Here is a 4,318-nt window from a genome sequence, read left to right on the forward strand (position 1 = left end):
CCCTTTTCAACAGATATTTCATTAAGTTGCTGCTCTCTTATTTGCAGCTGTAACAAAACAATTTCCCTCATGGGATTAATTAAGTATTTCTATTCTATGCTATTTTAATTATACATGTAAAATTAAGTTACAGGGGAAAAAAATATATTTATTAGTTTTTTATTTTATTAGTTTTTCAGGTCATTTCTTCCTTTTTTTACCTTTTCCTTTCTTTTTTGTGCTAATTTCAGGTGATTTTTTAATTTTTTTTTTCTTGCTAATTATCGTGTCATTTCTTGCTCAGATACCCATTGCATTTTTTCCATGTTTTTGTGAGAAAATCAAACCACTTTGCTCAGGTTTCAAAGGGTTAAAGAAAATAAACTAAAATGACTCAACCATGTAACTCATTAATAAAATCAGAATCTCAGCTGTCAGTGGCAGCGAGTGTTTCGCTCCTCTGTGTTTTTTCTCTCTGCCGCTGCATTAAAATGCACCACGGGTACATTTCATCACACACACTTGTCAGGACAGCATGTCGGGGGATATTTCCTCTCTGTAGCATGCGATGGGGCATCAGGCTCTGTCAGCACTTCAGACCAATGATAGATGGCATACAGGCATTAAACTGTGGAGCTCGTGCTGTGCCAACCCAAACACACACACACACACACACTGACTCACATGGTCTCGTTATATGTGAAAGGAGAAGACACACAGCGCTGAAGTTAGTGACCTTATCTCGTAACGGGACCATTAGGGCATCAGTGCTACACAGCCAGTGAACCAGGACGAAAAAACCAAACAGCTCGCCATAATCTGATGCAGCACATGACCAAAGCGCTCCCGACAACACAAGACAGCCTCCATTAACTGCTTCCTGTTTACAGACCAGAGGAATTTAGGATGCTGTATGGATTATTGTCCATTTTTGTTCCGGATTTGATGCCACTCAGTGTTTAATATTTCATTTCCTAATTAAGGGTCGACTGATATGGGTTTTTCAAGGTACCGATTATTAGTACTCGATGAGCCCGATTATCGATATTTGGAACTCGATATTTACAACAATTAAAATATTTGCGTCAAAATTTAGAGTTTGCGATTTAACAAACTCCAACACAAAACTTTGTTTAAACGCCTTTAGTAATGTTTAATCAAAACTGAAACTTCATACACAGCTAGTTTGCTGTAAAATTCAGTGAAAATTTTAGGGAAAATGAATAAATAAAAATAGCTCCCTGAAGTTTTTCAAAGTAAAAGTTCCTCCCATGCTGACACTTCCTTTGCATGTATTGTGTGTGATACGCACACTTTTTCATTAATTAATTTTATTGGCAATCATTAAAATAAAATACAGATAATCGACAACATGCCGATAATCTGTCGCCCCTAAAATGAGTAAAAAGCACAGTATTTCTGTCTGATATATAGTTGAGCAAAAGTACCATCAAATAGACATACTTGGGTAAAGTACAAGTACCTCAAGATTTATACTTGAGTAAATACTTGACTACATTGCACAACTGATTGTTACGTAATTGGTAAAATACGTGCCAAACAGATTTTTCACAACCTGTCAACCCAAAACTTCGTAATAAATGCCTACTTAAATTAATAATTTACTAAGCAATTAGTTCACTAATAAACCCGAATGAACGATGTTGGCACCATAATGAACTTAGCCCCTTCAGATGAGACAGCACTGCTGAGGTGTTTCATTGATGTATTTGTGGTAGGCTAATTTACTGGTAAACATTATTCCACAGAGTTCCCCAAAAACCACAAATAATGAAAAAACGTTTTATTTTCGACTTACCATGTTGACTTCTGACACCATGTCTATACTCGCCACGTCTATACTCATGCCAACAGCAACCGGTGCACCTTAAAACACACAAAAGACAGTTAGCCATCACTGTAAGACAGTTTTAAGACCACACTGAGGACTAAAAATATATTTTTGAGACTTTGACAATAAAGTCTTAACATTTTTAGGGGGAAAAAGTAATAATTTTATGAAAATAAACTTGTAATATTACAAGAATAAAGTCGTAAATTTACAGGGAAAAAAGTTGAAATTTTCGGTGAATAAAGTTGTATTTTTTATGAGAAAGGCTGTGTTCTCGCCTGTTTTATAGTTTGCTGTCAATACGCTTATTTCCATAGTATAATATCCCCTTTTTCGTATAAATACGACTTTATTCTCATAATTTTACCAGTTTATTCTCATAAAATCACAACTTTTTATCTTGTACAACTACGACTTCATTCTCGTATTATTACGACTTTTTGTCTCATAATATTACGACTTAATGCTGGTAAAACTACAACTTCATTCTTGACTTATTATCTTGTAAAATTACAGTTTTATTCTCATAAAATTACGACTTTATTCTCATAATATTCCAAGTTTATTCTCATGTTACGAATGTTTTTCTCAGAAATTTACTACTTTTTTTATCATAAAATTACAACTTTTTTCTTGTTAAACTACGACTTTACTCTCGTAATATTATGACTTTATTTTGAAATCTAACATTTTCTTTAACATGGTCCTTATCTTCACTCTAGTTTTAAAGTTTGCTGGCAACATGTTTATATTCGTAATATAATAACCCCTTTCTTAAAAATACTGCTTTACTCTCATAACATTATGATTTTTTCGTAATCGTAATATTTCAAGTTTATTCTCATAAAATTATGATTTTTCTTTCTCATAAAATCATGATTTAATTCTGGTAGTATCATGACTTTTTTGGTTAAATTATGACTTTATCTTCATAAAATAAAGGTTTTCTCATGAAACTACGGCTTTATTCTTGTAGTATTATTACATTTTTTCTTGAAGCCTAACCTTTTTTGTTTAATGTACTAATTCAATAAAAAAGTCAGGAAAAAACCCCAAACATCTCAGGGAGCCATTAAGGTGAAAATGAATTAATATAATATCCCCTTTTCTAATACAGTCGTAGTTTTAGGAGAAAAAAGTCATAATTTTATGAAAACAAACAATAATATTATAATAAAGTCTTAACATTTTTAGGGGAAAAACTAATAATTTTATGACAACAAACTTGTAATATTACGAGAATAAAGTCGTAAATTTACAGGAGAAAAAGTGAATAAAGTTGTATTTTTATGAGAAAGGCTGTGCTCTCGCCTGTTTTATAGTTTGCTGTCAATATGCTTATTTCCATAACATAATATCCCCTTTTTCGTATAAATACGACTTTATTCTCGTAAAATTACGATTTTTCTCTGTTAAAACTACGACTTTATTCTCGTAATATTATGACTTTTTTCTTTAAATTTAACCTCCGTCGAACAAATTTAATAAAAAAGTCAGAAAAAAACCAAAACAAACAAAGAAACACCTCGGGGAGCCATTAAGGTGAAGCACACACGGAGGAACCTCACGTACCTCCAAAGTCCGGCCGGAGACGGATGTCATACCCTTTCAACAGTTTGTCCACTGTCTCTTTGACGAAAGACATGTTGCCCGGTTCGTTGACGCTGAAAGACAGAAGACAACAAACATGGAAACAGTTTTTAAGGACGGACACTCAAACGCTCCGGCGGGTTTTAACCCCCGGGACGGAGTCTCACCTCTGGGCGCAGCACATCACCGCCACGACCAGCGGCAGAGACAGAAAATCCCGGAGTCCTGATTTCTGCGGTCCCCACATCCCGTGTGCGGTTTGTGGGTGGACGGAGACTGAAAGACGCGGCTCAGAGTCCCGCGGAGCTCCGGTGAATCAGGTGAGACCTCCCGCTCATGGTGTCCACCTCTGGCGCAGTCAGCACGCTTCATGGGGCGCGAGGACAGGATGTCAAACCGGCTGCTCCGGGTCTCCGTCCTCCGGTTAGCAGCCTCCAGCTTCAGGTTAGCTCACTGTCACACTAGTATGCTCCTTAAATCCACAGGTCCACTGTCCGAGACTGTCTCAGTCCCTCGCGGAGCCGGTTCATGCCGAAGTCACTAAGAGTCCTCGTGTCAGAGTGCGCGAGGCTGTTATCATTAAAGCCCACGTGACACGCTGCATATTAAAGCCTGTCCTGAAGCCAGAGCACGAGCTCAGTTATGTTAAACCTTTGACACCCGGATAGACATCAGTTTTCTCCAGCACTTTTCACAAGAAACACGAACAAATTAGTTTGTTTATTATTAAAAGGCAATCATCAACTTGGCGTGAAATTGCCCCCAAATTACAAAAAAAATGGTAAAAGGTGACCAAAAAAAAAAAAAAATTAGCAGAATTGAATTTTTTTTTTTAAAGAGAATCATTAGAAAACTATCAAATACCTTAGCAACAACATCAAGAAAACACATTTAAAA

The 4,318-nt window shown here is 36.1% G+C and overlaps 1 long non-coding RNA gene across 1 annotated transcript; it reads right to left on the reverse strand.

The window, feature by feature from the left end:
* Positions 1-1,822: 1,822 nt before the first annotated feature.
* Positions 1,823-3,918, reverse strand: LOC121938305. Its single transcript, XR_006105262.1, has 3 exons — positions 3,589-3,918; positions 3,404-3,495; positions 1,823-1,866 (listed from the first exon to the last, which is right to left on the reverse strand). It is a non-coding gene; the product is annotated as an uncharacterized LOC121938305 (long non-coding RNA).
* Positions 3,919-4,318: the final 400 nt, after the last annotated feature.

The sequence above is a fragment of the Plectropomus leopardus genome, unplaced genomic scaffold, assembly GCF_008729295.1.
Source record: "Plectropomus leopardus isolate mb unplaced genomic scaffold, YSFRI_Pleo_2.0 unplaced_scaffold29105, whole genome shotgun sequence".
In the NCBI taxonomy this organism is placed as follows: domain Eukaryota; kingdom Metazoa; phylum Chordata; class Actinopteri; order Perciformes; family Serranidae; genus Plectropomus; species Plectropomus leopardus.